Below are 25,832 nucleotides of genomic sequence, written 5' to 3'. Positions count from 1 at the left end.
TATCCAGTGTGCTATGACAGCACAAAGGAGCAAGACATCTCTTCATAATAAAGTCAGGAATCACTTCATGGAAGAACTTACATTTGACATTTGAAATCCTTACCATGTGAACAAGGAGAAGGAAGATATTTTGAATGGAAGGATAGTGTGTCCCAAATTGGTTCCTTCCAGTGGGTTCTTGGTCTCACCGACTTCAAGAATGACGCCATGGACCCTTGCGGTGAGTGTTACAGTTCTTAAAGATGGTGTGTCCGGAGTTTGTGCCTTCAGATGTTCAGATGTGTCCAGAGTTTCTAACTTCCAGTGGGTTCGTGGTCTTGCTGACTTCAGGAGTGAAGCTGCAGACCTTCACGGTGAGTGTTACAGCTCTTAATGGAAGCGTGGACCTAAAGAGTGGGCAGCAGCAAGATTTATTGTGAAGAGTGAAAGAACAAAGCTTCCACAGTGTGGAAGGGGACCTGAGCAGGTTGTCGCTGCTGGCTCCGGTGGCCAGCTTTCATTCCCTTATTTTGGCCAGCTTTTATTCCCTTATTTTGCTCCACCCACATCCTGCTGATTGGTCCATTTTACAGAGCGCTGATTGGTCCATTTTACAGAGTGCTGATTGGTGCGTTTACAAACCTTTGGCTAGACACAGAGCACTGATTGGTGTGTTTTTGCAGAGTGCTGATTGGCACATTTACAAACTTTTAGCTAGACACAGAGTGCTGATTGGGCATTTTTACAGAGTGCTGATTGGTGTGTTTACACACCTTTAGCTAGACACAGAGTGCTGATTGGTGTGTTTACAATCCTTTAGCTAGACAGAAAAGTTCTCCAAGTTCCCACCTGACCCAGAAGCCCCCGGCTTCACCTTTCAATAGAATGTGTGAAATTGTAAACACGTTGAAGAAAATGATGCATTGAGGAACAGAATTCAGTTTAGTATAAATATATTGGACCATACTTGCAGTCGAATGCTGTGAAAGCATGAAGTAGGGGCCAGGTAGGAAATTCTGACTGAACTGCAGCAGTGAGAATAGTGGGGAGAAGACAAATTTGAGAGAGAGATGATAAGAATGACAGGACCTGGTGACATGGGAGAAGAATAAGAGGGACTCCTAGATTTCTTTCTTGGGTGGCTATGTAGATTTACACCAAAATGAGAAATACATTGTAGCAGAGAACATTGATAAGGTAATTCTATTTTGAGTGTCTATTAGACACCCAGGTACATCTGTCTAACTAACTGTGGGAAATAAGGGTCTGGAGCTCCAGGAATGCAACTGAGTGGAGAAGATGAAGATGTGGGTACATTGATGGTAAAGGAAACTAGGAAATAAAGATCTTTTGAAGAAGAGTGTATAGAGTGATAAGAGGGGGATAATAAGTATGCGAAAACAAAACAGAGATAGAGGGTGTTTACAGAGAAGCAAGAAAATAACTCAAAGAGAAAGACTTATGACGTAGAAGGAACAAAAGGAAGGGTGATAGTAGAGAGTGTTGTCAGTGGGGTTACTCAGAGGTCAGAAAAATTAAGGACTGAAAAGTAGCCATTAGGTATACCAACTATTAAGAATGGGGATTGGAATAAGAACAATTTTAGAAGTCTGTTTGTAGGAGCTGCATAAGTGAATGAATGCTTAAGAGGAAAAATAGAGAACAGAATTAGAAAATGAAAGGAAGGTCAGAGATAAGAAATTGAGGTCTCGGTAAAAGACGAAGGGCCTAGTGGACCTCTGTAGGCCAAGGGGAAGGAGCTGGAAAAGAGGACAAGGCTGGAGACATGAAGCAAAGTCCCAGGGTTTGGAAGGGTTGGAATCAAGGGCACTTGTGGTCAGGCTGGCTTAGTAACGACTCAGCCTTGTTGGACATGTGAATAGTGCAACATCTTTTCTTCAAACTGTCTCTCTTTGTAGCCCATGATTTATCTGAAGGTGTGTGGAGCTTCTTGGAAGGGACCTGGGAGAGACTGGAATTGTAGAGTCTGGGGATAAAATGGAGAAGGGAGTATTTGGAAGTCATATTACAGGGGACATACGTTCTGATGGTAGAAGGTAGCGATGAGGAGAGGGGCTGAATGGAAGTCATATTTTAGGGGAAAGGTGAAAGAAAAGAAAAGGCGACCTGCCCATAATGGAAGATGGAATCTGGCAAAGGAAGGCTAACTTAGTGGCGGGTCCTCAGGGCTAAATGCAATCTTGGGAATGATGTTGCAGCTCTCATGGAACTTCTGTAACCGAAGGCTGAAAGAGGTGTGCTGCTCATTGAAATATCCCTTTCTCAAAATACGGAATATTTTGAACCAAGCCACTTAGCCCCCTTGTGGAGCTATCCATATATAGGTCTAGGGAAGTTGTCTTCATTCTCTCCCCTTTTCAACTAGCACAAAAGGAACAGTGGTGCTATTTCTCCTCTGTCCTTTGATAGGCATAGAGTGTACAGGAATTTAGCTTGGCAAGTGGCAGTTGTAGTTGGACTGGTGGTGGGAATGACAAAGCTTGTCTGAGAGAAAAATCTGTCTCACAGAGATCTGAAACCTTCTCTGGGGCTCTGATGACACTCAAAGTCATCACTACACAGAAGCAAGGAGGGAAGGAGGGCTTTTGTTTTGCAAAAGCATCGTTGGCCACTGGGCAGGAGCCCACATACAGGAGATAGTGGCTGCTTTGGTGGTGACCCTGGCAGTTTTATTGTAGGGACTGGTGACGGAGTGCCAGGTCTCAGTATTCCAGGCAGGACTCCAAGTTCGGTTGACTGGACAATTTAAGAAAACACTGAGAGCAAGTATTTTTGCTTCTCAAGCTGTGGGACGGAGTATTTAAAGGCCACACAGTCCTGAATTCCAATCACAACTCTTCCAAGTACTGAGGCAAGTTATTGAACTTATTGAATTTGAGAGTGGGACCTGAGTGAATGGAGCTTGGAGATATTGAAATTAGAATATTAATGTTAATGGCTACATTTATGTTGTAGGTTAGGGGAACTCAGGCATTGCAATTTAATTAAATTGTTTTCCATCTTAGACTTAAGCGTAGTAAGCAAGTTTACTCAGTTAAGAAGAAAGGAGCAACAGTTAATTACATTAGAATGCTGCTGAGCTTTCAAAGCAAAATCATTCCTAATTTGTACACTCAATCTGTAGCATATCTTATTCAGACACATACTCTTCCCCACTTTCTTCTTACCCCCATTTTATTCTGTCTTCAGGCAGTTTTTTGTCATTCTAAAGGAAGATAACACATACATCTATTGACTGTTTACTTTGCTACTTATTTCAATTCTACTGAATTCGAAAAATTTCACAGAGGTCCAGGTACACTAACTCATGCCTATAATCCCAGCACGTTGGGAGATGAGGTGGGAGGACTGCTTGAGCCTGGGAGTTGAGACTACGCTGGGCAGCAGAGTGAGACTCCATCTCTATAAAAAAATTAAAAAATAGGCTGGATGTGGTGGTGCCAACCTGTAGTTCCAGCAACTCGGAGGCTGAGGGCTGAGGTGGGAGGATTGTTTGAGTCCAAGAGGTCAAGTTTACAGTGTACTATGATTGTGTCACTGCATTCCAGTCTGGATGACAGAGTGACACTTTATCTCAAAGAAAAAAAAAATCACAGAGGTAGAAGAGACAATGGTCTTGGCTAATTCACAGCTGTTGTTGTGGTTATTAAAGTGTGTTTTTGGAACAGCTTCTCATTGGATGTTAATGTATCACATAAAATAAGGATAATTATTTCATAGTTTGGGAAAGCTGACCAATCATGTTTCATTTCTGTAGTAATATAGCTTCCTCAAGACTGACTATACTAACATGCATTTGGATCTCTCAAACTTATTTGACCCCATAAAATATGAAAATGTGAAAGACATACTTTCCTTCAGAACTGTTGCAGAAATTGTGTATCATGGATCAAGCTTTCGGAAATTGTTTCTAGGAAAATGGGCAGCTTGGACTTTTGGGACCTGAGATATTGAAGTGGAAAGAGTCCTGTAGAAACTTCTAGAGTGAGAAAAGAAAAAGATTGAGAAATTTTTAGGAACTAGCTTTTGGTGTTTCGTGCTTTCTCTCTAATATGATCCCAATTTATTCCATTCGCACTTTAATCAGAACCAGGAAAATTGGAATGTGGGAATTCCAGTAACTCCCAGGCAAAATTCCTCATGTTACTCTTCTATGAGTGGTAGGGCAATACAGTACTGTGTAGTTTTTATACCAAAGACTGACTGGCTCTGTGTTTTTCTTAAATGAATGCCAGCAATTTCTGGCAATGGCAATTGCTATAGCAAATACTCCAAACAATGATCAGGGCAAGGGATATGACATATTTTATCAAAATATCTAAAATAAGTCATAAGAAAGTGTTGTTTGGGAGATATTTTTACAAGGATTTTTGTCTTCTGCACATTCCAAATCTTTCAGATGTTCTGAATGATTATCCTTTAGCCTAGGCATGATGGAAATTCTTTTCTTCAGAGCATACATTCATTGACTATTCCAGTTACACTGGATAACCCATGTGAAAAATTACCCAATTGGTGATTCTTAACCAAGGGTAGGTAAGCATACACAATTCTACATAGCTATGTACAAATATATGACACTTGGCCCATATGCACAGATTCCGATTCAGTAAGATTTAAGAGGGCCTCCTAAGTTTGTGTTTTTGCAGTGACCCCTGGATGAGTCTAATGTACACCTTGAGCTGAGAACCCTTGGGATGGATATAACTAAATTAGCAGAAATAGACTATTTTTCATTTATGAAACAGCATGGCATGCTAGACCTCACACAGTCCTCATTGATGATGGTGAAAAATGTGCATTTTAAAGTAAAAATGATGATCAGACATCTTTATTTGTATCTGTGTCTCATATTCTAAATATTCCTTTGGAGGCAAATTTGGTAAAGTGGCAAAGTGAGAGGAACAGGCAAGATGCTGACTCACCTGCCTATAGGATGTATGTACAAAACTCCCTTTATTGAGGCAGCTTCTGTGAGTGTGGCTTATAGGTACTTCTGAATTAGGGAAATATGATATTTCAGGGTAAGGAAAATAAGGTGCACTAGACTCTCTGGGGAATGCTACATCAAGAGAGGCGATGATGAGAGGAAAGTAATGGAGCTGAGCGTTCATATCTTGGCTTCATGTTCATATCAGCTCATTCTACTCAGATCATTGACACAGCCACCAATGATAATATTTTGGATTTGCAAATAACAGAAAACCTTAAGCCACCCAATGTTCCCAGGGAGACATTGCTGAAACAATGACAATGAGAAAATGCGATGTGTTTGTCAAATTAGAGTACCAAATTCTATCATCCTTTGGTGCAGGTAGGAGGAAATCCTGGTTAACAAAGTGTTACGACATCTCTGAATCTCCTAAATAAGCTTTCTAGGATGTGATGATGAAATGATAGCTTATTGTGCAGAGAGGAAGATCCAATTATCTTCATAGTAACAATTTTACCTTCTTTTGTTTTTCTGATCTGCTAGCAAGCTAAAAGAATAGCTTTTGAGAGAAAAAGTTGAAATTTCATTAATGGCTGATGGAATGGCTGAGATAATGATCTGTCTACAACATCTGTCACCCTCCCTGTATCTTGAGTGGACTCAGAACTGTCCTAGAATGAAATCTCAGGATAAGGTGGACCCTATATGGCTTAGAGCATGGGTTTCCTTTGAGTAGCCTTGGCTTAAAAGCTAATATCCTCAATCACACAGCGCCTTTGAAAACCTTGGATTCCAGTATTGTTTCTTTCAAGAACTAACCACCTTAATCCCCATTTGTTAATCCTTCAGGGGAAGTGTGCATGATTTTATTATATATTGTTCATGATTATATGTATATTCAAACCACAGGGGAAATGAATGACATTATCTATTAATCTGTTTTATTTAAAAAAATCATTTGCCTATATTTCTCTAAGTAGGACCTGACTGGAAGCTCACATCACTACCCCCATCCCCAAATACTCAACTCAAATATTACAACATAATTGAAATTAGATTAAAAAATTAAATGACATTTTGCGAACCGTTTAAAAGGGTCAGCAATGTGTTTGAGCACTACGAGATTAACCTTTGTTCATTTGGGAAAATGCAGACTTCAATAGGGATTCTGTGGCTGGGGTTGCACTTGCTAAAAGTTTAAAACAGTAATTTTTTCCTAAGAAAGGTCATCTTGAGCTAAAATGTCAAATAAATTATTTAGATTACTGAATTAGAAAAGTGAGGATCTGACAGGCTGAATTTTTTATGCACATTAGCCACATCCAGGGTCTTTCTATGCTCTTTTTATTAGGTAAAGTGCACCCCCTTGCCTCTTATTAAAAATCTCTCCATTTAGTCCGATACACTTCCTTTGATAGATGACTGCTGCTTTTGAGCATCCAAATCCATGAGGCTGCTGAATTCATATGGCTTGTGTCCATTTTGCATTCCTCCTAATACAGATTCTAGTGAAAAGGCACACAAGTCACAGAGAAAAGAACATACACATAAGCACACACGTGAGCACACACACCAACCATAAATGTTTGTATGTATGCACACAAATACATAATGATATCTCAAGCATGTACACAAACATGTATAATGTATATATATTCTTTAAGCAAGATAACCTTTGACTTCAGAAAAATAAAAATGTTATTCGAAGATAATATACACTCCTTGACTTATGATGGGATTACATCCCAGAAAGCACATGGTATATTGAAAACATTTTAAGTTGAAAATGCATTTAATAACCCCCAAAACTCAAAGCTGAAAAATCTAACCTATAGATTTAGAATTACAAACGCATTGTAATTCTGAAATGCGTTTTTAATAGAGAACGACTAGTATCAGATTGTTCCTACTTAGGAAATAATACCAAAAAAGTAAATGGCTTTGTGACCATGTGACTGAAGGAATTCTCCTGGATGCAAAAGTACTCTTTGAAGGAACCTCTAGGTGCCACTGCCATCTTGGGTAAATGGCAGTTTTCTGGTTCGTGCTGCTTTTATAGAGCACTGTGAGCCTTTTAAAACATTTTCCTGTTGTAGGTAGGTGATGCTGATACTAGTTCTATTTTACACATAAGAATTTGAGTTATAGAGCTGTCAAAATTGTTGATAAGGCTTGGTTACTATCACATTTTCACATGTGAGTCCTAATATTGGCTCCTGGCTCCTTCTCCACCAGAATATTTATGTCAAATCTGTGGTTTCTTACGCAGATAATTTCTTTTGAAAGTTTAGTTGAATATTTTGGTGCCTATAGGTGGAAATGTACTTGGTACTCCCAAATGTCTTCATACCTTTATACATAAAATACACAATATTCTGTATTTTTGTGAGACTTTTAGCTTATACTTCTTATGTTTCTGGCGCATATATATATATTTTTTAAATTCCTCATTTTAGAGAACTTTTTTCTCTAGAATAGTTATTTTTCCAAGCTGCTTTTTCATATCTATCTCAAGAAATTCTCTTTACTTGGCTGAGAATCCTTGTACAATCCTGGGTTGAGATTAGAATTCAAAATTTAGAGATTCTTGTTTCCAAATCTGTGGTTGAATTACATTCGTTTCTTTTCCTCCTCCTCCATCTATACTTTTCATCTCCCCCCATTTTTCCTTTATTTCCTCTTCTTCTTTGGCTGTCTACATACCTCTTGCTTATTTGGATAATGTTTGTGCCCTGTATTTCCCGGCCTCCTTGAAGTTGGGCAGAGTTTATGACTATTTCTGGCTACTGGAATGTGGATAGAAAGGAAGTATGTCACTTCCGGGTTAAAGACCTGAAAAGCCCTCACACACCCCTCTAGCTGCTGCTTCTGTTACCATGGCAGTTGAGGAGGGGCTTTAGCTGTGATGATAGGACTAAAACTTTGAAGCTGACCATGAGGAGATGCCCTGAAAAGGCACACATGCCTGCAGTAGACTTTCCATTAGCAGCACATTAATTTTTGTTTGGTTAAACATTTGAGATTTTGGAATTGTTAGCACAGGATAATCTAGTTTATTTTGACTAAAATAGGTTAAGGGGGACTCTTTATTCAGAATTTTAGAATTTTATATTCAATGAAAATACAGTACATTTTATTGTTTCCATCTTGACCTTTCATTCTAACCGTTGCCCTCTTATATGGGGTCTCTGTGAGTATCCAAATTCATATAAGGTGAGCGTTTTTTTAAATTCTGCCCTCAATGATTTTTTTTGAGTAACATTCTCATATGTTGCCTAAACTTGACATCTCCCTGAGTGTAATAAAAAAAACCAGGAAGTGCTGACACATGCAAAAAACTGTTAAATCCCAATATTTCTTCCATTTATTTGAAGAAAAGATGTCCTGGCAATTGTGGGATTTACAAATGTCCAATTCTAGAGAAAGAGTTCAAAAAGAAGAAAATGAAAGGATTTCAAAATGTCTATTTCTTTTATACCACTGTAAAAATAAAGACATATTGCTTTATGCATGGCCCATTAGGTCACTGAAATTTGGAATGCATGACTGTGGTTTTCAATTGATCTTTAATTTGAATGCATCTGAGAAGTAGTCTAGGAATTGCTGGGCCCTAAATATAATTTTCCAAATATCTGAATTTCTGGCACTGAAGTTGCACTAACTTGAAGAGCTTATAAAATTGGCTGATGCAATACAAAGGATAGCTCAAACTTTCCCAAGTTTAAATTCCTCCTAGGGGATAATACTCTCTCAGGGATAATGTATTCCTAAGCAACTTACATAAGTCAAGAAAAGACCTGTTGGGCTAAGCAGGTTTTTATTTGTGAGCCAGGCTTTTGTATGTTTGTGTGTGTGTGTTTTTACCTGGGTATAATCTTGATTTACATGGTATTCCCTAGAAGTTGAGGTGAGGATATATTGTTTTTTAATTCATGTTCTCATGACCAAATGACATTTGAATATCCCTAGAATAAGAGCTTTCAGTGACTCCTGAATTAAGTCTAAACCCCTTTGTATCTGTGTATTTCTATAATATAGTCTTTCTCTGTGAAAACTACTTGCATTAGACACATTCTCTGATCTACTTGACCAGTGACCAGCTCATTCTGATCTTAGAGCTTTTGTGCATATTGTTTAGTCACTTGGAATAATCTTTCTTCTTCCTCCACTCCTATCCATGAATTACCCATTCTTCAGGAGCCAGCTCCAAGCCTAACTCTTCCACTAACTTTCTTTTATTACTAAAGGCAACAAATTTCTAGCAGCTGCCTTTGGTACTGAATTATGCCTTGAATGTATTATCCAATACATAATAAATTTCATATGGGCGGTCCAAAGGATGGGGATGGAGATGGAAAAATTGTTTACACATAGGTCCAGGAAATGGAGCCAAACTTTGAAAGCTGAGGGATGACCAGTCAGTCAGGAAGGAGAAGACACAAGAAAATGAGTGTATCAGTCCATTGTTGCCTTGCTATAAATAACTGTTATGGGCTAATTTATAAAGAAAGGAGGTTTAATAGTTTCACATTTCTGCAGGCTGTACAGGAAGCATGTTACTGACATCAGTTTGGTTTCTGCAGAGGCCTCAGGAAACTTACAATCAGGATGAAAGGCAAAAAAGGGGGAATGGGCAGGTCACATGGCCAGAGCAGGAGCAAGAGAGAGAGTGGGGAGGTGACACAAACTTTTAAACAACCAGATCTCTTGTTAGAACTCACTGTTGCAAGGACAGTACCAAGGAGATGGTACTAATCATTGATGAGAAATCTTCCCCCATGATCCAATTCAGTTCCCACCAGGCCCCACCTCGAACCTTGAGGATTACAATTGAACATGAGATTTCTGTGGGGACACAGATTCAAACCATTTTTGAGTGAGAGTTGATAATGAATAAACCAAAAAAACAGTTATATACGGGCAAAATGGGGCTAATTTTCTTATTGCTGAGTGTCTTCTGGGATGTTCCTTTTCCTTGTAGTTTAGCATCCCTCATGGAACTAAAAGTGAGCATCTGAAGAGATTGTTGACCAAGTTTCTAACTCCCTCTAATAAGGCCAGACTAAGGTTTTCTTAGGTTCTCTTTGTAATGAAAAGCTATGTTGCTATTAGTTGAGAATATAGTTAGAATGGGTGGAAGGCTTCCATATGTTCTGCCTTAGTGTAGGTATCACCCACTCCACAAACAATAGGCCTCTGTTGCTGAGGAAATTAGTCAGGATTCTTAGTTGTGAGTAACAGAAACACAACCCAAACTAATTTAAACAAATGGGAATTTATAGGCTCATCAAACAAAGGATTCCTATGGCTAATTTTTCAAAAGAAGGAAGGTTCTGTTGTGAACATACAAATACATTTCCACTAAATCAAAAGCATAGTCTGTCCCACAACAAATGTTTTGGCATCCCCTCTCTAATCACTGGGACAGAATCTAGAACTATGGTGTACAAAACTATTCTCTTTCAGGCTGGGTACAGCAGGGAGTGTTAGGATACAGGGATCAATGGGCAGAAAGTGTGTAGGGAAGGAAGATGCTGGAGCAGATAAATTTCCTGGCTCAGAAACGCATGTTCAAGTTGATGAGCTCTAGTGGTATAAATGTGATAGGCTGTTGTCCACATGACTTCCCCTAGCATGTGAAGCTTGCTAGATGTAAACCTGAAATCCATAGGACTCACCAGAAGAAAACCTGCCCAGTCCTCTTGGGTAGATTGTGGCTTTTTCATGTGTTCTGGATTTAAAATGAGGGTGATGGATGAGAGCAGGAAACCCGTGCATGTGTACATGTGTGTGTATGTTATGTATGTGTGTGAAATCCATGATTTCAATAAAATGGTATATTTTAAGTGCAGCCATGATTGGTTGGATTAAGACAACCTTGATTTGAGGAGGTACTTGTGAGAAGGAAAAAAGCTGCATCTGAGATGTTTTTGCAATGCACGGTTTACAACTGTCCTCTGGTATTGATCTGGGATTGGTGGTGTGCAAGGAAGAAGTGGTTCTTGCTCTGAAGTGCTCTAAAAAGGACCAGCTCAAACTGGGATATAAACAGGGCTTCCTGGTTAAAGCAGACCATAGGACCAGTAAATTTCATGCAGGCATGGGAGATTCCAAAGAGCCCGACTTTCCTCCACTGTAGCCAACAGAAGTCCCTCACTATCTCCACATGGTCACCAGGGTTTATCTCTTCCAGCTTGTAGCAAAACCCTGTCTTCCTTTGTAGAGTGGGGGACGGATCTCCCTCTCTCTTTTTTAAGTTTCATAGGACATTGATATGCAAATGGACTAAAGGTGGGCTCTGTATATAGCTCCTATATTGTTACTTCTTCACAGCAGGCAAGCACTATTAGCTTAAACCCCCTGGTGCCAAACTCAATGCTTACATATCCAGTGGCTTTAAATATATCCCAGATAAGCATGTTTTAAGCCATTTAGAATCTGTCTGCTTTACCTACCCCACAAAACTATACCTAATATCTGCCAACCATAGATAAGATAACCCCTATAGCTATAAATGACCTCAAATCACAGCTGTTTTTCATAGCTCTCTAGCCCAGGAACTGCTAGACACATAAGCCCCATCTCTAATTCCTCGCTCCCTTAGAAAGTCTCTTGCCCTCTTTTGCCTTCTGGGTGTTAATCCCATGCTGCTATTTCTGTCAGGTCTTCTACTCATCCTGGAAGGAAAAGGAGCTTCTTCTCTCTTGCGACTCTGTCCCAATACTGGCTGTAAAACTTACTGTGCAATACTGACATCTTGTAGTTCTGTCTTTTCCTTAATCAGTCCTGAAATCCCTGAACTCACCATAGACACCCCTACATTTTCTCCAGGAATAGTCAGAAGTGATATCAGAAGTATTTACCAACTTTTAGACCCTGAGTGCTTCCAATTAGAATGGATGTCTGACCACTCAAAATAGACACCAGCTATGAACAACTGATACAGCTGTTCTGATTCATTATCAGCCCTGCATAAAAGTGTTCGCGGATGGGACTTCAGCTGGTTGGCTCAAATACATCTTTATTTAGATTGGATGCCACCAGAAATGCAAATGGATTAGACTTATTTCCTTTTTTATTCCTTCAAGAATGTTCTTAGGGCTTACAATATGCCGTGTGCTGTCCTGAAGCTTTGCCAACCAGTGCTGATTGTAGCCGTCAAAACACTGTCTAGTACATGTGATTGAGACTTCATAGGTCTGGCTGGGCTGACATGCATGTGACATTCTTCTGGTAGAGGATCCTACAGGGACGGTGGCCTTCAGGGCTGGACCTTGTGGACAAGATGGGGTTGAAACAGTGGTTCTGGATCTCTAGAATACACACGAGCTCTCAGCCAAGTTGTGGACATACAGGCCCACCAAACCTCCTAGGAAGCCTGAAGATGCTTAGGTTCCAATGCTTGACCAGAAAATCTCTAGATGATGATTTTAGGCTTCTAGAATCACTTCTGTAGCCTGTGATAGATTTTCCCCCTATTCTAGATAGTTTAACTCTTCTAGGGCCAACTTGTGAAAAAAATAGCAAGATAAAACTCCTTGTCTGGGTTGCCATGCTAACATTGGAGGCAAAGTCTACTATAAATTGACTTCGGATATTGGAGCTGGATTAAAGGTGAATAGCACCTTTGGCTTAAATACATCTGCCATTCCTGGGATCCGGTTGAATCTAGGATCCTCCTTTAGGTGGTATTGTGGACTGAATTGTGTCCCACTAAATCCATATGTTGAAGAGATCTACCTCTAATGTGACTGTGGAGATAAGGCCTTTAAAGAAGTAAATAAGGTTAAGTGAGGGCATAATGGTGTAACTCTATTTAATGTGTCTGATTTTTCCTCAGCTTCTGCTCCCATCAATCACTAGCCTATTTGTTCCATAACTCAAAATATTTAGATTTCTTTAAAGTTCTGGCTACTCTTTGAGTTTTGGGGACCCACACTACAGAATTCTCTGGCCCTATCACCTCTCACTGGAAGTGGATCGAGCAGAACCACAGGTCTTTGTTACCTGAGGGCTAACAAGTGGGTTGTACATGGGAAAGTAATCTGAACCTCAGTCTGTTGGCATCGTCCATATCTCCTAAGGGAAAAAGCCAATAGCCCAAGAACACTCCTTTGGATCACTCAAAAATTTAATAATTTGATTTTACAGCAAGATAAGATACTACTATTGATTCAGGCCCATATGTACAAAAGGCAGAGTATGAATGAATATATGGATATAAAACCAAGATCCAGGAACTATGTCTTACTCCTCACCAACCCCCTGCAAGATGTTGTGAAAACTGTTCTTCACTAGGTGCCGTGGCACTGTTTAGACATTGAAGGGGCTAAAAGGCTGAATATAACCAATGGGTTCAAGCATTGTTTAGTCTTGCAGTGGTTTCAAGCATTATTTAGTGTTGCATTCATTGCCCTCCTACAGGGGTATATGTTATGCTCCCTGGAGGCACAGCTTCATTAAGGCCTAGCCCCTTGGAGCCACTACAGAAGGTTGATTCTTTGGACTGCCAGGCATTCATCAAGCACTTCATTACATTTAGGGCATGTTCAGAAGATCAGAAATACTTCTTATCTTGACTTAACTAGGAACTGAGCAGCTTGTGAAACCGGCCAAATAAATTAGAAATTGAGGCAGCCCATCCTGGTTTTCTAAAAATTGTTTAAGGTGTAGCTGTTGGGGGTGTGGCCAGATGTGGCACTGTACCTTGTTGGCAAGGTTGAGTCATGTGTACTTACAGAGGTCAACTTCACCAAGGTGTTCCCCAGCTGTCTCGAGTGGGATCTGTTTTCACTACGAAGAGGTCATCTCTCATCAATGAATGAAAAGTTCTCATCTCATTCCTGAAAACTAGAACATTCTGCACACTCACATGCGTTTACATTCCATTATTTTCATGTGCCTCAAGGATTATGGACTGATGGGATAAAATTTAGTTCCCAACTGTGGGATTGAGTTATAATCAGAATGCACAAGAAAAATGCAGGAGTTTGAAGAAATGAGGGCCAGTTGGGCTCTCTACTGACTTATCTGTCCAAGGGAATGCCCAGAAGAGGAGAGTAGAATCAGAATCCAAAAACTGAGATAAAGATCCGAAGCAGGTTAGCGTAAACAAGCTGGAAGATCTGGGCAGCAGAGGGCTTGGAGAATGATGAACAGTAATGGGTAGGCTGAGACCAGCACCTCATAAGAGGGTGAAGCAGTACATTTCTGGAGAAAGATATGTGCAAGTTAACAGGTTTCTGGAACATTTTACATATGGCCAGCACTAATGGTGGGCCAGGGCCAGGTAATTAAAGGGACATAGCTGAAAGAAACAACATCCATTTTACTCCTTCAGAAATCTCATTAGACTTATAGTTAGCTACATAATTGAACACTTATTTCATATCTAAGCTCTTTCAAGTTGGTTTTCTACCCTCACAACATATGCCTCAATCCACTAAGAACATAGTGGCTTGTGTAGGAATGTTTCTTGATTGATTGATGAATAGAGTCCCTTATTTAGAGCGATTTCCATGTAACTGAACCACTGTCTATTCGTTTCATGTTTGCAAATATTTTTCCAAGGGAGTATTCAATCTGTTTCTCATATACATCCAAGTTATGCCTCTCATGCATGTTTTGTTGCCTGCTTCATAATACAAACAAATTTCTCACTTGCCTATTCTGCCTAGAGTGGGACAGTAGGTGATATTTCTGGTACTGAATTACCCATTGATGCATCTGCCTGGACATGGAGATAGAGAGTGAAATATGAAGACTACTGCTGGAGGGAAGCTATTTAATTTTGGGTTGTGGCCACAGCAAAACTTGACATGGGACAACACTAGGAAAGGGGCATGGGATGAATTTATTTGTCATATTGTATTTTTGAAAGATTTACTCATAAATTTCACTTTAGCCATTAACAACATGCAGCCATTACTCAAACTATTTAACAGTTGCCAAAAAAAAAAAAGTATCCTTGTGGCTCAAACCTTGAATAATGTGGGAGGACCTAAGGAGAGATGGGAAAAAATTCACCCATAATTGTGAGAGAGTTTGTGTTTTTGTCCTTTCCTTCAGCAGGAGGAACACACCCACATTTCTAGTATCAGGACCTCCATGATTCAGTCCTTTGAAAGGCCCTAAAATGCTCTCCTTATTTTTGTGTTAAAAGCTGTCATGGGTTCAGTTAAAGCATAATTTTGCATGTATAGGGTTTGAGGGGGTGGGGAACAACTGCATGATTGCAGCTCATCGCTATGATTTCTGGCCAGTTGTTTCTTTTTAAGGACTGATTAATTGCCAGGCTGTTGACTATTAATTGCTCTGACTATTCCTAAACCTCTGATGGCTAGCAGAGGCAGTGAAACAGCTATTCCCAAACTCCAGAAACTGGCTTCCCATGGCTCTAAGAGCAGGGCAGAAATTCAACTTTGGGGAAGATGTTCTCTTGGTTCTGAGAGAGTTTGAAGAACTCTCTCATTTTAGCCAGAAAGCTCTCATTCATAAACTTGATATTGACTGTTGTCGACATTGTTGAAAAAAATTGAAAGGCCAATACTTCAGAATGGGATATTCGCTTCTGTTAAAACATCTGAATGGTGGTCTCAGGGTTCTTGCAATAGATTTTTTTTTTTTTTTTTCTTAATGAAGAAATTTGGGATTTCTTTTGGTGGGTGTGGTGACAAGAGTTTGTGGGTTCTGAGACTCAGGGGAAGAAAAATATGGCAGAGAACTCTGTGTTAGAAAGCAGATCCCTAAAACGGGTGGAAGGCCAGAGGACCAGGGCGAAGAATGGTCAGGAGGATCTCTCTGTCACAGAATTGCAGATCAGCTAAAGGGGAAATGAACTAATTTGAGAAAAATATTCTTAAGACAATGGACTATCCTGCAGTCTACTGTTTTGTTGAATGATCCTTCTTTGCATATCAGAAAGCAACTGATATACTTTGGGTGCTGTGTTAGTCAGGGTTCTCCAGAGAAACAGACTTCCCCCACCCCCGACCGTCCACACCCATTTTAAGGAAATTGGCTCATGTAATTGTAGAGGCTGGCAAGTTTGAAGTTTGTAGGACAAGCCGGTAGGCTAGCAACTTGACAGGAGTGGACATTGCAGTCTTTAGGCAGAAGTTCTCCACGAAGCCTCAGTTTGGCTTTTAAGGCCTTCCAACAGATTGGATGAGGCCCATTCACATTACCAAGAGTAATCTCCTTTTCTTAAAGTCAAGTGATTGTGAATATTCACCACACCTACAAGATACTTTTTATAGCATCACCTAGATTAGTGTTTGATTAAATTACTGGGTACTAGAGCCTAGACAAGTTAATACATAAAACTAACTACCATAAGCATTAATATCCATGTTCAAATAGTTTATAGTGGTGATAGTTTTACGGCCCTCAGTTATGTTCCTGTCTTACCTGCATCTTTACAGGCCCTGTCTTTCCACCCAGTCTCCTCTTGGAGGTCCTACTCATATATTTTAAGAACTCCTGTTGAATGTTTTCTCTTTTGCATTTAGTATTCTTATTGCTGTTTAGAATATTACCCCAAATTCACTAACACATTAGGTCTGTTTCTTCAGGAAATCGTCTACAGTAATTCCTAGCCCTGATGGCTTCCTAAATTAAAACTGATAGCTTAGTCCAAGTCCATTATTTATTTATTCATTTAATCCTTCATTTGTCAACACTGATTTTTAGTACTGACTGTATATAAATATACTGCTATCTTATAAGACACGATGCATATATAAGGATGAGTAAGACATCTTTATATTCTTTTTATTCTCTGCATTACTATTTAGCTGACCACAGAGAAACACATTTACTACTATTCTGCTCACTTTCAAAGCCTTTTAAATCTTCCTGCATTTTATCCCCATTGACTGGGTTTTCTATAACCCAAAAGATATCAGTATTGTCTGCAAGTATGAGGATTTTATTAGATATTCCTTCATCTAGATCATTTATAAACATGCCTTGGCTTTGATCTTTGGGAATTTTCAGCACTTAAACTTATCCATCTAAAGAAGAACTTACTTATTCCCACTCTTTGTAATTTATGTTAGCTTCTTACTTAGAACTGAATGTTCCTTCAAGCCCACTGTGACTTTTTTAAGTTAAATATTTACTGAAGTATAGCACACATATGGAAAAATAATCATGTGATGAATTTTCACCAGGTGAACAGACCCATGTGACCACTACCCAGTTCCAGAATTAGTTATCAGCACTCCCCCAAATCCTCCTCATCCCCCATCTTCATTGCACACTCCTGAAAGTCAACAGAAGCTTTCTGATATCATAATTACTTGCTTTTGCCTGTTTTTACCTGCATATAAATGAAGTTATACAGAATGTACATTTTTAGTCTTTTTATTTTTTTTCTCATAACACTTTCTGAGAGACACAATGTTGCTATGGCCATGTTGTTTGGAGGAACAGCACTTAGTTCATCCTCAGTACTGGATAATATTACACCGTGTATCCATACACAATTTGTTGTCCATTCTACTGTTAATGGATATTTAAGTTGTTTGCCTTTTGGCTGTTTAGTGCTACTCTGGACACTTGGACATGTTTTTTATTTTTTGATGTGGATGTGGATGTGTTTCTGTCAGATGTATACCTGGGAGTGTCATTGTTAAGTCATAGGGCATATTCAGCTTTAGCAGAGATCAGCAGAAATGTTTCCAAAGACATACGCCAATTTATAAGCATTCCTGTTGTTTCATATTCTTATCAATATTTAGTACAATCAGCTTCCAAATTTTAACCTTTTGTTATTGGGGTTTGAATCTCCTTTATAATGATGTTGAATACTTTTAATAGGCTTACTGGCCATTTTGGTACTCTTTTTGAAATGCCTTTTTTTTGGGGGCGGTGGGGACGGATTCCCACTCTGTTTCCCAGACTGGAGTGCAGTGGTGTGATCTTGGCTCACTGCAACCTCTGCCTCCTGAGTTCAAGTGATTCTCCTGCCTCAGCCTCCTGAGTAGCTGGCTAATTTTTGTTTTTTAAGTAGAGATGGGGTTTTACCATGTTGTTCAGGCTGGTCTCAGACTCTTGACCTCGTGATCCACCTGCCTCGGCCTCCCAAAGTGCTGGGATTACAGGTTTGAGCTACTGCACCAGGCCTTGAAATGCCTTTTTAAGTCTTTTGCATTTTTTATTTTTCTGATGACTTTATTTTTAAAAATCAATTTGTTGGAGTTATTTGTGTATTATTGATGCAAATTAGTTATCAGGTATATATTGCAAATACTTCTCATACTCTGTGACTTGCCTCTTCAAAATGGGGTCTTTTGATAAACATAAATTCTTAATTTTAATGTCCAGTATATCAACTTTATATTTTATGATTAGCATTTTGTTTACTGTTTTTAAAAATAGTTTTCTTCCACAAGATATCCTGTGTTTTCTTTTAAGGATTTATTGTTTTTACTTTTATACTTAAATCTACTGTTGACCTGGAATTGATTATTTTATATGTAGTATGAGTCTGGGGCCAATTTTTTTTTTCCATAAGGACATCCAATTGACCTAACAATATTTGAAAAACTATTATTTCTCCATTGCCTTTAGTATAATACTTGTTAAATCAAATAACCACATACATGTTAATCTGTTTTTGGACTTTTAAATTATGTCCCATTGATCTATTTATAGTTCTTTGGGTCAATATTATTTAGATTGCTTGTAAATTTCTCTCACTAATTCTTTGTACTTATCACTGCTGTAAGGAAATATAATTTTTGTATGTTGATATTGAATCGGGGTTCCTATAAATTCAATTGTTAATTCTGTGTATATATAGGTTCTTCTGGAATTTCTTGTTGTTTGTAAGTAATTATAGTTATATTTCTTCCTTTCCTTTTGTATATCTTGCTTTTATTTTCTTATTTCCTGCTGGGATTTTCAGTAAAATGTCAAGAGAATTGACAAGAGCAGGCATGTTCATTTTAGTTTCACCATTAGGAGGAAAGATTTCAGCAGTTCATTATTATTACCTCTGCTGTAGGGTTTTTGCAGATACTTTTTATAAAACTTAAAAGTTCCATTTAGTACTTGATATGTTATTAAAGAATTACAGTTAAAACAATGAGATACCATTACACGCTTACTAAATATAAAATTCCAAAACAGTGACAACACTCAGTGCTAGTGAGAACACTGAGCAACAGGAACTCTCAGTCATTTCTACTAGTAATGCAAAATGGTACAGCCACTTTGGAAGATAATTTGAGAGTTTCTTGAGAAGCTAAAAATACTCTTACCATATGATACAGTGATCACACTCCTTTGTATTTACCCAAATGAACTGAAAACTTATGTCTACACAAAAACCTGCACATGGATGTTTATAGCAGCTTTACTCATAATTGCCAAAACTTGAAAGTAATCAAGATGTCCATCAGTAGGTGAATGGAAAAATAAACTGTGGTACATCCAGACAATGAAATATTATTTAGCACTGAAAGGAAATCAGCTATGAACCCATGAAAAGACATGGAAGAAACTTAAATGCATTTTACTAAGTGAAATAAGCCAATCTAAAAAGGCTACATGCTGCAGGATTCCAACTACATGGAAAAGGCAAAACCATGAGACAGTGAAAAGATCAGTGGTTAAGAATAATCATCAAAGGATCACAAATAATCAAATGTTGGGGCCAAGAATGGTGGCTCACGCCTGTAATCCCAGCACTTTGGGAGGTCGAGGCAGGCAGATCACCTGAGGTCAGGAGTTTGAGACCAATCTGGCCAACATGATAAAACCCCGTTTCTACTAAAAATACAAAAATTAACTGGGTGTGGTGGTGTGTGCCTGTAATCCCAGCTACTTGGGAGGCTGAGGCAGGAGAATCACTTGAAACTGGGAGGCAGAGGTTGCAGTGAGCCAAGATCGTGCCACTGCACTCCAGCCTGGGTGACAGAGCGAGACTCTGTAAATAAATAAATAAATAATCATCAAATGTTGGCTTTTCCTACTTGATTAATATCTGCTTTTATCTTTGAGTTTACTATTTTTTAGAGTTGTATGTTGGACTCATTGATTTTAGCCTCTCCTCTTTTAAAAATATTCATTTTAAGTCTGTAAGTCTTCTTGTAAGCATAGCTTTAGATTTGTTTATACTTTTAGGGCAGTGAAACTATTTTGTATAATACTGTAATGGTGGATACATGTCACTATATATATGTTCAAACTGACAGACTGTACAACAAGAGTAACTCTAATGTAAACTATGAACTTTCAGTGATAATGATGTGTTCATGTAAGTTCATTGGTTATAACAAATGGTACCACTGTGGGATGTTGATAGCGGGGCAGGTTGTGCATATCTGGAGGTACAGGGAACATGAGAACTCTCAGTAATTTCTGCTCAATTTTTCTGCGAACCTAAAATTGCTCTAAAATATAAAGTCTATTAAGTGCATATTTAATGTATAAAATATATCATTACATGTATAGTTAATTTTTTGACATGTATAAAGTTAGCTAGAACTCATCTGGTCATCTGGCCCTGGTGACAATTCTAATGGTAATTAAAATAAAATAGATTTTTCAATAGTAAAAAATGTTCCCTTTTATTTCTTTCTATCTGATTTTAAAGTTAATGTGACTTTTTATTGTGAATGCATGATACATTTTATCAAATGTTTCTGTTGAGAAGATGCTGTGGTTTGAACTTAGATTTTCCCCAATAAAAATCACATTGAGGCTTTGTCCCTAAGGTAACAGTGTTGACAGGTGATGAGACCTGTAAGAGACATTTGGTCATAAAGGATCCACTTTCATGAAGGGATTAATGCAGTTTTGTGGTAGGGAGTGAGTTCTTGCTCTTTCAAGACTTGATGAGTTACTATAAAGGTGAGTTGTTATGTGAAGCTGCCTCTTGTGTTTGGTCTCCTTGCACATGCCCCGTTCCCCTTCCATTTCTGCCATGTTATGATATGGCATGAGGCCCTCACCCAGAAGCTGACCAAAAGCAGCTGCCTGATCTTGGACTTCCAGCCTCCAGAACTGTGAGCTAAATAAACCTCTTTTCTTTATAAATTACCTAGTATCAAATATTCTGTTATAGCAATAGAAAAAAGACTAAGACAAAAAAGGATATTTTTTCTCTTTTATTTTTCACTAATTTAGGTTAACTACATTGATTTTTTTTTTTTTTTAAATGTAAACTAATCAAACATCTCTGGAAAAAACCCCACTTGGTCATGACATAGTTGTTTTAAATCTCACTGGATTCAATTTGCTAATATTTTGTATAATTTTTTACATTTACATTTATTATTGAAAGTGGTCTGTAGTATTCTTGTAATGGCCTTGCCATATTTCTCTGTCAAGGTTATTCTGAGCTGATAAAATGAGTTGATAAGTGTCATCTCTCAAAGTGTTTGTGCAAGTTTGGTATGATTTTATTTTTAAATGTTTGATAGAATTCACTAGCAAAGCCCAGGGTTTTGTTTGTAGGTATGTCTTTAATTGATGATTTAATTTTGTTTTTTAGATACAGAAATTTTATATATTTTTATTTCTTTCTGTGTCATTCTTGGTAAGTGTATTCCAGAAGTTTGTCAATTGTATCCAAATTGTTCAATTTATTAACAGACAGTAGTTCAGAATATTATTTATGTATTTTTAAATATCCAATATAGTATGCATATGTGTCCCTGCCCAAATCTCATATTGAATTGTAATCCCCAGTATCGGAGGTAGAGCCTGGTGGGAGGTGATTGGATCATGGGCATTAATTTTTCATGTATGGTTTAACACCATCCCTGTGGTGCTGTTCTTGCCATAGTGAGTGACTTCTTGTGGGATCTGGCTGTTTAAAACTGTGGCCCTTACTCCCTCTCTCTCACTCCTATATTCATCATGTGACATGCAAGCTCCCGCTTTACCTGCTGCCATGATTGTAAGCTTCCAGAGCCCTCCTCAGAAGCAGATGCTGGTGTTATGCTTCCTGTACAGCCTTCAGAACCATAAACCAATCAAACCTCTTTTCTTATAAATTACCCAGTCTCAGTTATTTATTTATAGCAATGCAAGAACGGCCTAATACAATATCCTAGAATCTAGTAGTAGCATCCCTTTTTTAATATCTGACATTGCTAAATACGGCATTCTCTTTGTTCTTGATTAGTCTTATTAGAGGACTTATCTTTTTGTTATCTTCTTAAATAATCAAAGTTTAAGGTTTTTCTGTATTTTGCGTTTATTTTCTACCTCATTAATATCTGCTTTCATCTTTAGGTTTAATTCACTGTTCTTTTTTAGAGTTGTATACCTAACTCATTGATTTTAGCCACTCTTCTTTTAAAAATATACATTTTATGGCTATACATTTTCCTCTAAGCATAGCTTTAGCTTCATCCCAAATTAATTCAGTTCAAATAATTTTCTAATTTCCATTACTATTTCTTCTTTGACCATGAGTTACATAAAAGTACACTGCTTTAATTTATAAATACTTGAGAATTTTATAGTAATTTTTTGCTGTTGATTTCTAGCTTTATTCCCTTCCTTTTTTCCTTATTAAGTTACAATGAAATGTTTGCTTGATTTTCCCCTCAGTCTTCCAGATGTCTGTGTCTCTTTCAGAGTTTCCCGCATTTCCTATGCTTTCTATTCTCCATTCTACTGACCTATCTTCCAATTCATTAATTTACTCTTTAGCTGAGTCTAATCTACTTTTAAATCTATTTATTGAATTCTTATTTTCAATTATTATATTTTACAGTTCTAGAATTTCAATTATATATATATATACATATTTATATGTATATATACACATATATATTTCTTTTTTTGAGACAGTCTCACTCTGTCACCCAGGCTGGAGTGCAGTAGTGCAGTCTTGGCTCACTGCAGCCTCCACCTCCTGGGTTCAAGTGATTCTCCTGCCTCAGCCTCCTGAGTAGCAGGGACTACAGGCATGCCCCACCATGCCTAGCTAATTTTTGTATTTTTAGCAGAGACAGGGTTTCACTATTTTGGCCAGGATGGTCTCTATCTCCTGACTTTGTGACCTGCCTGCCTCAGCCTCCCAAAATGCTGGGATTACAAGCATGATCCACAATGCCTGGCCTCAATTATATTATTTTTGTAGTTTCTAGTTCTTGGTCATAATTTCTATTTTGTTATCTACTTTCCTGAAATAATTAATCAGTTATTTAAAAATTCTTATTTGTTAACATTTGAGCTACCTCTGGGTCTATTTTTATTGTCTGTTTTTCTTCCTTCTTCATCTTATTTCTTAGCATGCTCATGAATTTTTGATGAAATACTGAACATTTTGTGTAAAAACTTTTAGAGACTCTGAATGTTTTCTTTCTCTAGAGCACATTTGTCCTATTTTCTAGCAGACAGCAAAAGTGTGAGCCAATCTTTTCAATCCATTCAGGGACAGAGGTAATTCAAGGTAATTTTCTGTCTTTGTAAGTTTTAGTGTGCTTCAGATTTACACCTTCCTCTAAGATGTAGCAACTGAGACCCCAGGGTCTTTATTGGGGTCCTTTCTTAAGTTTTGATTTTCTGTTTTTGTCTCCATACATTGAATTTTTCAAGAAATCCACTCTTGCTTTTCAGTTGCTTTGTCTTTAGCTTCTTAGCTTCTTGTCTTCCTCATCTGATCGGCAAATGCCTGAGGGAGTGCAGTACAGGGGGTGCAAACCCAGTGCAAAGTGCTGAGCTTACTTTTTAGGTTGTTTCTTATTTCTGGGATATAGCCCATTGTAATTCCAGTTGTTACCTCCCCAGTCCCATGAAATTGCCAAAAGTTCTGCTGGTTTCTCTGGCACCAAGCAGTGGATCTTCTACCTGAGTTTCTATCCTCTTTCTGGGCCTAGAGTTGGCAAACTCCCTAAGAAGAAAAAGCAGCAGGCAGACGACGAATTTATATCAGTGAGCTTTTCTTCTCTCCAGGATGATGTCGCTTCAAGTTCTGGTTGCCTTATCACATGTTTGATCTTAGCTGGCAGTGAAAGCCTTTTATTTTATTGATATAACCTTTGCAATAGGATGTTGAATAATATCTAGAAAGATTATTTGTCCTGTAATTGTTTAATTCTAATGAAGTTATTTATAAATGCATATTCAAAAGCACAGATACTGGCATTTGGCTCCTCTAGCAATAGTTTCAATACTTTATGGATGTTTCCTTACCCTTAGTCATAAAAGGTAGATAAAAAGCATAATTTGTTCAGCCATTTACACAGAAAAAGAAGACATAATGCTATTAACATAGGGATAATTTCATGTTTCCATAGCAATTTGCTACGAATAAAATCCTAGCTTTTATGTTTATTTCTTACAACACTTATTTGGGAAAGAAGTTAGATGAATTCTGGAATTAGGGTAGAAGATTGTTATGTGGCCAAATTAAAAATTAGTAGGAGTGCTTTCTGTCTTGGCACCAGGACTTTTTCACTGTAAAATAATTTTTAAAAAGTTTTTGCAAGGCAGTATCTCCTGGAGGAAAATTCTTAGACACAGAGCCTGACAGTAGATGGTCACAAGAAATCCTTTCTGGTTGTGTCACTCTAGGAAAGTCCCTATCCTCTGTGACCCTCAGTGCCATCATGTATAAAATGGAGAGGATAGATCCTGCTCTTCTTATCTCATGGGATTTTTGTGAAGACTGCAAGAGATCATGTGCACAAATGTAGTCTATAAAAACCTATGTATAAATAGGTGGCATAACAGTTTCTTAGACTCAGATATTTAAAGTTCAAGTGGTTTATCTGCTCTGAACCCTTGATTAGAACTTGTTTATATGTCTATTCTATATCAGGGTGTACTAGATTGTTGCTTCTCTAAATGCAAAGGTTAAACCAAAATCTCCTCTGCACCCAAACTTCACAATTAAATCGAAGCTAAACAAAGCATTCTGTCTGCTTCCTGCTGTCTTATTACTCCTGATATCTCCCCAATTACAGCTAACAGTTTATATCTATAATCCTTTTAACCCCTCCTCAGCCTCATTTTACATCCCTATGTGTCCCCTGCCATAGTTTATTATCTTCCTCCTGTTTGGATTAAAGCTGTTAAACTCATGGGCTTCTTTGAAACCCAGTTAAGACACTATTCTCAGCCCCAGCTAATAGTACTCAATTATATCTGCATGATAAAGTTTTTTCTCTACTGTTTCCCCCTACTGAAAGATCACAAGCACAAGACAGGGAGCAGCCCTTGGCATTCCTATCACCGACTCTGTTTTCTTTTTCTTCTTATCTAGACATACTTTTGCTTGTATAGGGTTAGGTTTTCTCCCTCCTGCTCCCTAGACGATTTTGGCCCATTTTCAACTCTCATTCTTTTTGTGGCATTGGGAGTACTTAGTCATTTGTGCATCAGTGAGAAGAGGGATTTAGTGAATAGGAAGACCATAGACTTTCCTCTTTGGTCCTTCCTTCCTTGACAAAGTAAATCCCACTGAAAAACAGCATTAATAGAGCATGACGGTTTGAAGAATAGAGCCCTAACTGTTGACATTTCTGTTGTCAAGCTAGGTATTATGCTGTGATAAAGAAAAGACACATTTTTTAAAAAGACAATCTCCATGGCATTAGGTTTATTAGTGCAATATCATTGTCATTGTTCTCGATTCCCCAATACACTTAAGGGCCTATCAATATTTCCATTAAAAAATCCCATTTGCTGTCATTTAAAAGTAGCCTGGCTATGTCAGATCATTTAAATTGAAATTATAGATCAATTATTTTTAGGTTTATTATTGAATGTCAAGGGTGGTTAAATTCACTGAATTGGCAGGGGTTGAATAGTCTCTGTTCTGGAAGAAAATGGTCAGTGTAAAGACAGGACATTTTGCCTGTCCTAGGGGGAAGGTAAGACATTTAACTTAACATGAATTGCTGTGAGTTATCCATGTGTATCAATGAAA

Source organism: Macaca thibetana, chromosome 7, assembly GCF_024542745.1.
Source record: "Macaca thibetana thibetana isolate TM-01 chromosome 7, ASM2454274v1, whole genome shotgun sequence".
NCBI lineage: Eukaryota > Metazoa > Chordata > Mammalia > Primates > Cercopithecidae > Macaca > Macaca thibetana.
The sequence above is the reverse complement of the archived record's forward strand: the minus strand, read 5'-3'. Positions refer to the sequence as shown.